We start from the raw sequence: 13,468 nt of genomic DNA on the forward strand, positions 1-13,468 counted from the left end.
GATCCATAAACTTTCAGAGTTAGGATGGTGATTCAACAAATACCCACAACACGGCCAAAGTTCATTGACCTTTAATGACCTTTGACCATGGTCATGTGACCTGAAACTCGTACAGGATGTTCAGTGATACTTGATTACTCTTATGTCCAAGTTTTATGAACTAGATCCATAAACTTTCAGAGTTAGGATGGTAATTTAACAAATACCCCTAACACGGCCAAAGTTCATTGACCTTAAATGACCATTGACCATGGTCATGTGACCTGAAACTCGCACAGGATATTCAGTGGTACTTAATTAACCTAATGTCCAAGTTTCATGAACTAGATCCATAAATTTTCAAAGTTATGATGGTAATTCAACAAATACCCCCAACTTGGCCAAAGTTCATTGACCCTAAATGACCTTTGACCTTGGTCATGTGACCTGAAACTCAGGCAGGATGTTCACTAATACTTGATTAACCTTATGTCCAAGTTTCATGGACTAGATCCATAAATTTTCAAAGTTATGATAGTAATTCAACAAATACCCCCAACTTGACCAAAGTTCATTGACCCTAAATGACCTTTGACCTTGGTCACGTGACCTGAAACTCAAGCAGGATGTTCACTAATACTTGATTAACCTTATGCCCAAGTTTCATGAACTAGGTCCATATACTTTCTAAGTTATGATGTCATTTCAAAAACTTAACCTTCGGTTAAGATTTTGAAAATAATTTTCCCAACATGGTCTAAGTTCATTGACCCTAAATGACCTTTGACCTTGGTCATGTGACCTGAAACTCAAGCAGCATGTTCAGTAATACTTGATTAACCTTATGTCCAAGTTTCATGAACTAGGTCCATATACTTTCTAAGTTATGATGTCATTTCAAAAACTTAACCTCAGGTTAAAGGCCCGTTTACACCGCATCCGGCACGGCGACCGTGCACGGCACCACGGCAATCCGGCACGGCAAACAAAATCGATCCCCACTAAATCCTATGAAACTGTTTCCACTTCAACGGTGCCGTGCCGTATTGTACAACACGGCGTAATTTGCCGGATTTGCAGATCGATCAGCAAGCCATTTTCAGAGCACGGCACACGGTTTTTTCACTTCTGGCCAATCACAGTCCAGATAAATTACGTCATTGCCCACATATTTTCTGATCAAGCGACAAATCGCCTGCGGTGATAGTCTATGGGAGTTTACGTGTTAAATGCAAACTCGCACGTACACGTAGGTCTACGTGTATTACCTGCTGAAGAGAGGTGAAGGAGGACTTGCCATTCTTGGTCTGGTAAGCAACTAATTAAGAACAAGTGTCATTTCGCATACTGTAGAACTGAGCCCCAGAAAGTAGAGCACAAGATAAAGGGCAAGTAATATAAGGCCGGAAATGATAATCTGGGATAGGGCCTAACGTTAGATCTATGTTAGTTAGACTCGGTCTAACCTAACCCAGGGAACTCAGGCCAGGCCCACGTACGTGCAGTCGCCGCTGGCTAACGTCAGCTTAATGGACGACGCCATATTGCCAGATTCAGGCAGATTTGGCCCGCGCCCTCTCCGGCTAAAGCTCGAACGCCATTCACCCATACACTAATTCCCCTTGATTACCGTTGTTAAAAACCTCTGTCAAATCTTTTCCAGCATTTTTATGAATTAGCGATTGATGTTTTTCCGTTTATCAGATATCCTTCATTATACACATATTTTTTTCATATTTATAACATTTTTATTTTAATCACAATTTTAGTCCAAACGCGGGTCAGTTTTTGTTAACCCACGTTGTTTGTGCATGCCCACGTATAGCCTTACGCGTATTGAAAGGAATGATGTTGGGTCGAAAAATAGAATTGTTATTGTTTGTTCCTTGTTTGTTGGGGATGAAACTATGATGGCGACCAGTCACGTTTGACTGTACCGCCAAATAGTTAAGATTAATTAATTAAGGTCAAGGTGAGATAAGAGAAATGAGCAAGGGGCATTGTGGTGGGGGAGGGGGAGAGGGAGAGAGGGGGGGGGGGGGGGTTACGAGGGCCGAGTGGGGATACAGTTTCATCATGCAGTACAGGGCGTCGATGAACACTTTTATTTTTTTCTCCAAAATATGGAAAGTGACAGAATAATCAGAAAAAGGTTGATTGGTTCTGATTTTGAAAAAAAAAACAGAATTTATCAAGATTGCTGTTATTCTTCATGGTTGTAGAATTTAATTTAGTTTCTCTGATAAGTATAATTCTTTCAAACAACTCAAATTTTGATTAATCGTATTTCATTTATTTCACTCTTTTCTTTCGCCTCGTTTTTTTTTCTTCCAAAAAACCAGGGAGCTGAAAAATATGAGAGCTAGAACCTAAAGATATGGGGTAGCTATGACGTTGGAGGGGGCGCAGCCTCATGCACTTGCAGATCCAAATCAATTTTCACAGGGGACACTTAGAGTAGCCCCTATTTCTTTAATATTATTTTTACAAGCAAAAAGAAGTCAATGAAGACATCAGGCCACCGACAGCTGCCTCGTCAAAGGGGGGGGGGCGGTCGATTATTTTGAGTATTTTTTTTTCATTTTGTCCTCAATAAGGGGGGGGGTTCAATTAATTCTATATACACTTCTATTGTCTTTATATATGGGGGGGGGGGTCTGCTACTGAGCATGTTTTTAAAAGGGCTTAATAAGGGGCTTAATACAACAGAAATTGTACGATTTAATACAATAAAATGTATCATCGAGGTTAATACTATATAAATTAATACATAATTAATAATTGTTTTAATTGAAAATGAAAATAATAAAGGCACCCATAGATCTTAACATCTCATAAATACAGGCCTAAACCTGTATTGGAAGTTGAACAGGCATAAAGTATAAATGTTTAGCTATATAGCTGATGCTTTGATCCCGCAACCAAATAATGTTATCATATAAACTAGTAGATGTTATATCAGTCATGTCAGTGGCGTAACAAGTGAAAATAATTGAGGGTGCTACGATATGGCGTATCAGGCAAAATTTATAAAATATATAGTTGCAAGCAAGCGACATAAGCATAATTTTGACTTTTGGTTACAAAAATCCAATTGAACAATTTCGCAAGATTCTCTTACCTTTTCCTTTTTTTTCTTGTTCGTGAATTGGGGGCATGCAAGACCCCACCCCCCCCCATACAGCACCACTCTTTGTTGTCACTGTCTAAAATTTGATTTAATCTTTGAGAATTTGAATTTCTTATCTAAGTAATCCAAAGGGATAAAAAATATTTGCAGATTACTTATTTCAAAGTATTTTTATACCTATAACTCCCCAACTCTGCTCTAGCTGCACTGCACGTTGCCTAACGGCCTTCCACCAAAGGGCCAGGCCGACTCGCCCCGTGAGCAAGTGACCGCGTTCGCGTAAGTTCACCCGAAGCCATGACTAAATTCTGACCATAAACATCACCCAACTAATCACTCTCTGACAATATTTCAAAGTATCTTTTATTACAGTCGATCCTTTGGGCCATTAAACGATAATATTTCCAATGTTATCATGACAAACAATTTTAATGAGATAGTGGCATTGTAGAAAAAACAAATTTATAAGCACGAAATGGCACCAGATAAATCATCAAACATACAGCGCAGCGTTCGGGACTGGTGAGTGGTACGGCTCTCTTGGAGTTTTCGCCCCGACGAATTCGGCGAAAACGCTACCATTGCGCCGTGCGAATGTTCAATCTGCGGCTCTCAATCAGAGACTTGAATGTCTCTTTTTGCATTATCGAAAATGTATCATAGACTTTGTTTGATTTGTTTACAAGTAAGTTGCATATCCGTCGTGATAATTAGGAAAATCCATGATGTCTTCTTCTAATTCTGTAAAAATTACCTCTTCAAAGTGCCTGTGTCAGAAAATTGCCGGAAATCGTAAAAACTTGCCTAAAATGTCTCTTTTTGAAAGTTCATCCATGGTCTGGAAAAAAATGTTATAATTCATGTAGACGTATACCGTAAACAAATACATCCTCGATCACTGAAATGAAGTGTTTGCTAAGCTTTTATATCTCAGACCGCGTTACCATGGCAACTTGGGAAAACCTTTATTTTTTACTAATAAAATTCTGGTTTTAAGGGTCATTTTAGAGACATAAAACTAACCATATTTTGAAGTATTGGGTTTAAATTTCACATAAAACTGAATTATCTATGTTTATACTTTCGTATATGAATATTCATATTTCTTGTAGAATCTTAGTTTTTGATTGGTCAATGTTTCAGTCATGGATAATAACTGAGCGTTAAAAAATCTGAAAATGCGCATTTTATCGGCAACCAACAAGCAAGATGGCGGAACACATTAAGTTGGCGCTATGCACGTACGTGCCAGGAGCTTACCGTGTATTTGACCATACTCACGGGACTAGGGTGATTTATGGTCTAAATATTTCTCCAAATGAATTGTGAAAACAGAAATTATGCACTTACCACGATTATATGGATGAAGGTCTGCTAACGAGTGGCAGTTTCCTGACATCTGGGCACAGACTGGAACCTCAAAATACGAAAAGTTCTCTCCTTCTATCCTCGTCTCGATCGGCCATTTTTGTTATGAATTGTAACAAAATGGCCGATCGAGACTGGGGTAGAAGGAGAGAACTATTCGTTTTTTTGAGGTTCCAGTTTGTGCCCAGATGTCAGGAAACTGCCACTCGTTAGACCTTCATCCATATAATCGTGGTAAGTGCATAATTTCTGTTTTCACAATTCATTTGGAGAAATATTTAGACCATAAATCACCCTAGTCCCGTGAGTATGGTAAAATACACGGTAAGCCCTGCGGGCGGGAGCTCCCTGGGTTAGGTCTAACGTTGTTAGTTAGATCTACTAGTAGTAGTAGTAGTAGTAGTAGTAGTAGTAGTACGGTACGGTACCGGTACGTCTGACGTTAGAACTGTTAAACTTAAAACTCAGGCCTAACTTAAGATCTAACTTAGTCTTTAGATAGGCTAGATATTTATCCTATAGCCTAGGCTATAGCCTAAGTCACATCTAATGTAAGGTCTAACGTTACTCGTTAGGCTTTATGAAGTTTATGTTGGACTCGATACGGCATTAGATTGGCCTAACCTAGACTAGAGAAAGTTAGACTTGATCTAGATTAGACTGGAATCTTACAAATTTACAAGGCAACAATTGTCAAAACTGACTAGTTTGCCTATTTAAAATAACAACAACAACATCTAACTAACATTAGGCTGAACTAGATCCTAACTTAGAGTTAGATCTAAAATTCTAAGGTTAGACCTAGGCTATAACGTTAACAAAAGTTAGACCTGTACGTTGTTAGGCCTAGTCTAGTCTAGTCTCTAGATCTAACGTTAGACCTAAGAGGCTAAGTAAGTTAGACCTCAGGCTCTGAACGAATAAGATGAATTTTAAGATATATAGACTAGCCTAGCCTAGTATTTGAGAGAGGCACTGGGTCGTTTTGTCAACAGCAAGAGTGGCAGATAGGAGAGTGGCAAGGAATAAGAGGGGATATGGATAATTGAGTGGTGAAATTAAAATGAGCGCACTTTCCTTTAATTAAGGCTTTATCCAGGGGCAGCTCAATTGGGAGCGATGGGAAGGGGTTTGGGTTGGCACTGCACTATAAAAAACGGAGTGCTATTTTAGCACTTAAAGTGCTTGTATAGTGACTGCACTACGAGTGCTGATTTTCTAGTTTAAATTTGAACTAAAAATCACCACTAGTGCAGTCACTATACAAGCACTGAAAGTACTAAATTAGCACTTCATTTTTTTACAGTGTGGCTTGCCCGAAAAAATCCCCCAGAACAAAAGTGACCCCTTTTCAATATGAAATATGTCCTTTGTGTGCTGGCATAACTTATTAATCTGCACATTTCTGTCCCAAAATTTGATTGCGTTATTTGTGTAATTTCATTTTTTCATTGGTTTTTATTTTATTTAGTATTATATTTTTTTGGGGGGTGGGGCTGAAGTGATTGGGTATGTATACCTTACAGAGAAGACATAATTTGTTGACATTTTATTCAACAAACATTTTATGCCTAAAAAAAAACATTATATGACTTAGCTTATAAATAATAGTTATAGGCCCTCATGGAGGCAAAAAATTGTGCTTCTATCTTTTTTTCTTAGCATGACCCTATGTACTTTTCAAATGATAAAATGTATTATTTCAAGCTCTTGAAGAAATTTCTAGACGATGACTTTTCTCTACAACAAAATCATTTTGATTAGGAGAATTTCTATTGTGCATTAAAAAAAATGGGACCCTGATCAGCAAGCCATCCAGTTACAATGTAAATGTAAGAAAATGCTTATTGGACACTGGCCTTTCCCTAATCGCTTTTGCAATTCTTCCTTAAAACCTTTATTATTATTATTATTATTTGCTAATAAAATTTATGTGGAATGTGTTGCATGACAGATAACCGACATGGAGGAAGCCCTTATCCTAGAAGTGTAGGAAAATCCAATCCTGTATGACAAGAGATTGGAGATGTTCAAGGATACAGAAGAAAAAACGATGTATGACATGACATTGGGCGTCAGCTTGTAATCTCAGGTTGGTATTGTTTAACGTCATATTAATTTTTTTTCAAACTTCACGATTTTTTTCACTATCAATTTGAAGAAAAATATTGTACAATGTACATCTTTAGAAAAGAGTTATATTTGTATGTGGATGTTTGATAGCAAATCAAGTTCACAATCTAACAACTGTAGCTAACTTCCGGTTGTTGTAATTCAATGAATATCAATAGTAAGTTTTGGTCTTTATGGCTATTTCAAAAATTGTTTCCACATGTGTAAGATGGTCTATAGTGTTTTAATTAAAAAAAATAACGGAAAGTAAATGAGACATAAGAGCAAGGGTGTGTAAATGCAGAAAGAGACCTTGCTTTGTGATGTGGACCAGAAATTTTATACCAACCCCTCCTCACAAATACGTAATATAAATATCACGTCACTTTTACAAGCAAAAAAAAAGAAGGAGGCAAAATTCTTTACTTTCAAAAGCACGTTGTCCATTTTCCCATTAAAATATTTCGGGGGGGGGGGGGGTGTGGCTTGAGATGAGTCATAAACAGAAAAGAAAATTTTCAAAGGTTATAGGAATTAGATTTCGTGTTTTTTTTAAAAAATCATCTTTAGGTGACGTAGCGAGGTGAGGGACAACTTCCTAAAAACCGACAGAAAATGGAGAGGAAGAGTGGTGACGGAGCTCCCTCAAACACAGCACGTAAATACAAGTACAGTGAGGCAATGGAATTCCTAGTTCCTCACCTACATAATCGAGAGTAAGTTAGCCAGAAGACGGTCAGGCAACAGCTATGGTATTAATTTGCACTTTGTGCACTCTGCAGGGTGGATATGAGAGCTCTCGTACAAACTATACGAATCAATTTTATTGATGCTTGGCTCATTCTCTCATGTTTACATCAACCCGTTTCCTGTAATTATTATATACATCTACATTTTCATTCAATATGATTGATCATATTTGTACCTGACTACCTGTGCAAACTGAAATAGTACAGGTTATTGGGTGTTGCATTTCCTTGAAGTGAAAGCCATTTGCCTTCTGAAAAATAACCCGCCCCTTAAAAAAATAATATTATAGAATCAAACTACAGACGTTAAGAATATTAATGAATTGAAGAACAGACAGACTGTATCGACTTGTCACGATTTTTTAGTATTCAGTATTCTGAGTAAAACATATGAAATAAATTTGAATATATGATTTTTCTGTCAACAGAACAAGTTCAATCTTGGATCCTGTGTTTGATGTGGACACACCAGGAGAAGCCTGTACCAAGCAGAAAAAAACTGAGCAGGAGAATGGTGGGTGACATCTGTCCACAACGTGGGTCAGGCTTCCTCGTCATCATCCTCAGGCACGTCCGCAACATCAGTCCAGTCTTCAAGTCCCAACTTCACTTCAAATCGAGGACACAATGTTGCAGTATTTTCAAAGCACTGATAGTCATGGTGACAACATAACTGTAGATAAATTTTTCTCCAGCTTGTCCCCCATTGTCCCACACTGTAAAAGTTCCCTCAATGCCAGCTCCATTGCTATGAGGTTAAATTTCGGTCGTCTGAACATTGAACATACTACTATAGGAATTAAAGTTTTTGTGTCATCTAACTCCAAGTCGATTCTTATTGATGTTATAAACATCTCACAATTTAAGAATCCAAATATGTTTCGTAGATTTAAAAAAAAGTTAACAGAAAATGCTCTAACTTGCTATGCTCCACCGCTAAAAAGAGAGCTGATATCTTATTCCCTCTGACCATGGAGCTAATAGCTCTATGCTCTGACATCACTCAATACTCTTTCGATTGTAACATAAAAGATGCAATGTCAGACATGCAGCATCACCAACAAATTAAAAGCGGTGTATATATGATTACATCTGAATTACTTATGATAAATCCATATGAAATAAATCATTTGCAGGAAATCTACAACTTTAATGATATCGTATTATAAACAACGACACCATTAAATGTGTTATTCTAATTTCCACTTGAATTTTTCACTTTGACATCTCCATAGGCAGCGGAAGCGGGGACAGGTCCCCCCCTAAATTTTTAGTTGATAACATTTTTTTTATTTTTTGGCTTCCACCGCCAATGTACATCTCCCATTGTTACAGTTGCAAGTCAGTCTCAATTTGCAGAAATTACGATTGTGAAGGATTATGATCTTCCTCTTTTGTAGATCTGGAAAATATCGTCTGAGCATGTTCACCATTTATTAAAAATATATTTATTTCTTAAATTATACTTGAATTTAAATTCAGGATTTGTTCACAGATAAGAGAAGTTGAGCATTTTGCACATCACAGAAATTTGGTTCATGCAAATACATGTATTAACATGATCACTAGTAATGCACTATCAAATATCAACACATGAAACCAGTTACTGTGAAAATAAAAATGATGGGTACTGGACGGAACGTTTCTGGACTAATGTTTTATTTTGGAAACAGAGATCTAGGATTGTTTGAAATATGACAAAATGTTAGAAACAAAATTTCATCTCTAAACAGAATGGCAATGACACTCCTGTTGCCTGTTTCATAGAGAGGTACAACTATCATAACTTTGTCTTTAATATGGCGCAACATCCAATTATAATTGTGGTTTCCATGGTAGTTGCCATAATGTTAAAGTACTTTTGAAATGGGCCCCTGGACATGAAGAATACTGACAAAAGAAAGTTGATTGTGAAATAAAAAGAATACATTCATCTTCAAGAAATTTTTTGACACCCCATGCATTTTTTGTTGTTTATATATCTCGTATTATTTTTTTCTGTAATAAATTAATGAGCATCACTTTTTTTTCAACAACAAATATAATGTAGATTGCTGAAGAACCTAAAATATATTTGGAGCTGAACTAAACTCAAAATAAAGATGTCGACAAAATGAAGTCCAGTGTTGCTCTTATTTATTGGGCCAGACCTCACTTGGTATTGCTTTTAAAAAACAAATCCACCCCAACAACAAAGTTGATTTGAACAAAAGAGAAATATCCAACAAGCATAACACTGAAAATATCATCAAATTCAGATGTAAAATAAGAAAGTTATGACATTTTAAAGTTTCGCTTAATTTTCACAAAACAGTTATATACACATCCTGATCGGTATGCAAATGAGGAGACTGATAACGTCATTCGCTCACTATTTATTTTGTATTTTATTTATATGAAATATGAAATGTAATTTTCTTCTCATTGTCAAGAGAAACAACAATTAATTCCTCCCTGAACATGTAGAATTAGCATTGGTTTAGTCAAGTTGGTCATTATTGTCAAATAAATGAAATATTGTATTTTTCAAACAATAAAAAAAAAGAAATAGTAAGGGACATCAACTGTCTCATTTACATATCACTGAGGTGTGCATATCACTCTTTTGTGAAAATAAGCGAAACTTTAAAATGTCATAACTTTCTTATATCAGATTCTGCATGAATCATGCTAGTTTGACTTTTTTCTATTTATTCAAATTAACAGTTTTCTTGGGTGGATTTGACCTTTAAACAAATAATATACCGTATTCAAATATGTTCAGAAATAATTTCGTATAACCAATTTAACTAATAGAAACAGAGAGAATAGAAGAATCAAGAAAAGTGGAAGAACTAAGGGTGAAAGGTGAACCAATGAGCACGAGGTCATGAATGAAGAAGAATGTTCTGAATATAAATGAGAAGACAATAGAAACATGTGGAGTTGTAATGGCATTAGAATCTGATATATGAACTAAGGAGTAAGGAATGAGATAAACTAAGGAATGAGATGAACAGGTGACAATGGCATAGAAATGGGAAGTGAAGTATGGAAAGCAAAGTGTAAAATAAAAAGATTAATCATGACAAAATTCAATTACATTTAAATAGAACGATCAATTCCCGTATAGATATGAGTGAATAACAAATAATATTTGTGTCTGTCCAATGAGCAGTCCGTCAGATTGATGCTTCTTGGTGGAATTCAAGACAAGATTAATTTATACATAGGACATAGATACACGAAAATCCTTAAAAATTACTTCTTGCCACGCCTGAAGCAGGCTTCTTTGCCTTGGGTTTTCATGGGTACATTGGACGGTTTTTGCCTGCTGGACGGGATCCGTGCACGGCTTTATTGCCGTGCCGTGGGGCAGTGGAAACTGGAAAACAGCACGGCGTGCCGTATGCCGTGCCGGAATGCCGTGCACGGTCGCCGTGCCGGATGCGGTGTAAACGGGCCTTAAGCCTAGCTAGTAGTAGCCTGCCACACACAGGCAGGAGGCCAGTTCATTTGCAATGCAATGTACTGTATTGGGTTAGCAAGAAAATCACCACAGAACTCGCTAAAGAGGTGGGCCGATAACATAAATAATAATACACTCGCTATACACATATAAACTTCACACCGGGAGAAAGCCTTACCTTATTCTTATCCAGGCACTGTGACAGGTCCGCTACGACCGGGGGTTGGGTATGGAATGATGTTAATGGCGTGTATACTGTATTGTGTTGTGGTTCCTCCCGCCGATGTGTCATGTGACTTGTGTCGCTTGGGTGCATGATGTCGTCTGCTTAACTATACTATTAACCCCCTTACACTATACTTCCCCCCACCCTAAAAAAATTGGGGGGCCTATTTCCAATATAACTTAGCATAACTTAATACTTAACATAAGGAATAACCCAACTTAACATAAGGTAACCCTAAACATAAAATCATAAAATATACATCAACGTACATTTGTTTTTCCTTTTTTTTTTTCTTGATCATATCTTTTTCTTTCCTTTTTTCGTATTCTTTGATCTTTTTTCTTTCTTTTCTTCTTTTGTTTTCTTTTTCTTTTGAGATCTTTTTTCTTTTTCTTTTCTTCTGTAATCTTTTTATTTTCTTTTGAGATCTTTTTTTTCTTTTCTTTGTGATCTTTTTTCTTTTTCTTATTTTTTTTCTTCTTATTTGTTCATGACATAGATATAACATAAATACATCAATATATACATTATACATCACTATCAATCATAAAACATATTCTTACCTTGTCTCTGCCTTGTTTATGTATCTAAGTAAAAAAGTAAGCAAATATTCAAATCGATACATACATATATATATATTATTACTTATCTGATCTAATTTTCTAATTTCAACAAAAAGCATAACTCAATAAGAATTGTAAATCATAGGCGTCTATTTTCCGTATTACATATATAAAGCATAATAAACACATATAAAATACAACTTTTGTATATAAAACAGCCTTACAATTAAGGTAAAGGCAGAGACAGGTGCAAGGGAGCAGCATTGCCCCTTTATTTGAGGCAATACAGCTCCCTGGCGTTAATCGTCGTCTGATCGAGTAACTCTGGTAGAGGAACCCCTCGGATAGACGCCACCACCTGCCCGACATCGCCGATAAAGGCTTCTGTTTGCCAGCCGTGGCGAGGGCGGACGGGCAGGTAGGGGGCGTCTGTCTCGATCAGAAGACGATTTCCTGGAATGGACCGAATGCCAAGCCTCTTAAGCTTGGCATTCGCTCCATTGTAGTAAGAGGCACTGCCCGTGACACCAAAGTACGCATAACGGAACGCTGACGTCCATTCGTCGACGATGTCCGGCGAACCCATGAAACAGTGCAAATGGATGCGCTGAGCGGCCGGACACCGTCGGCGAATCGCGTCGCGCGCCAGCTTGTGCACAGCACGAGGGATCGGCTCATTGCCGGGACGAGAGCCATTGGCCCCCCGGAGATGGAGTACCAGGACTCTTCCGGTGGAGAGCCCTAGGAGCTGCTCAAAAAGCTGCTCCTGTGCCCCCCACTCGGAGTCATCCGTGGACCAATCGAGGCCCAACTCCGACAGGCCTCTGACTCTCGGGTCGGCGAGAGCCGATCGCAGCGCCTCAAGATAGTAACGCTTCAGGCCATAGGCCTGCTTCGGGTGGATGCCCACCGCCACTGCGTAGCCTTCAGGGAGTTCCTCGAATACCCTGTCGAGGAAGCCGGGGGCGGAGTATCTTACTGGATCACAGAAGTTCCATACCCCTCCGACTACCTCGACCGGGTGTAGAGGCTGTCCCTGAAGTTCAGTTTTTCCTTTTCTTATTTTTATGCGATCGGGATGAAAGTGTGCATCGAATGCACGCAGTGGCCGTGGGCTCTCCCCCAAAGCTTCCTCTAACATTTTTGGGGTGATTCCCCGCCCTCTTCCAATGGAGGAACACTCCACTGGATGGGGTGGTCTAGGCCAAGTGGACAGTAGTCCACGGCCACGACCAACCCCAACCGTAAGGCCTCCACTGGTCGAGGGACCGGCATTTGTTCCCGGAAGCGGGCCTTGCGCCAGCTTTTTTGTCTTTTTGGCACGCTTGGCCCGTTCTTTTCTACGCCTATTAAGCTCACGTTTTTTTTTAGCAAGCTCGGCCTCAGAGAACTCTTTCTTCCGAGCATCTGCCCCTGCTGGTGCAGGAGGCGGATCCTCGGAACGGGTCTCCGAGGCCTGCTGCATACATTCAATTTTTGTTGGTTCGGCTTCAGAGGGGGGCTCAGGAAGGGCCTCCTCTGGGGCCGAACCAACGTCTACCTCTATGTCGTTTAACTCCACCCCCGGTGGTAGCAGGATTTCCTCTCTCTCCATTTTCTCTCTGTATGGGAAGAGAAGAATGATGCACAAATGGGGGGAGGGGGAGAGAATTTGGGGAAGGAAAAGAAATATAAACGTGGTTATTAGACGACTTATCATAGTTCATGCATAATAATAGACGGCACATTTGTTTCTAAATATTCTACCTCCTCTTAGTACAGGGGGGGCAAAACCATTTCACGTTTTCTAATCCTTCCGTCTCTGTGATACCAACGCACGCTCCGTGGTACCATTCATTGCATTCGTCGCAACATATCATCAGAGAGCCATCATCAGGCTTCCGGCAAAAACAA

The 13,468-nt window shown here is 38.7% G+C and overlaps 1 long non-coding RNA gene across 1 annotated transcript; it reads left to right on the forward strand.

Moving 5' to 3' along the window:
- The first annotated feature begins 962 nt into the window (after window positions 1-962).
- On the forward strand, window positions 963-9,456 carry LOC135156662 (uncharacterized). Its single transcript, XR_010295718.1, has 4 exons — window positions 963-1,289; window positions 6,432-6,569; window positions 7,160-7,305; window positions 7,767-9,456. It is a non-coding gene; the product is annotated as an uncharacterized LOC135156662 (long non-coding RNA).
- Window positions 9,457-13,468: the final 4,012 nt, after the last annotated feature.

Source organism: Lytechinus pictus, chromosome 14 (genome assembly GCF_037042905.1).
Source record: "Lytechinus pictus isolate F3 Inbred chromosome 14, Lp3.0, whole genome shotgun sequence".
Lineage (NCBI taxonomy): Eukaryota > Metazoa > Echinodermata > Echinoidea > Temnopleuroida > Toxopneustidae > Lytechinus > Lytechinus pictus.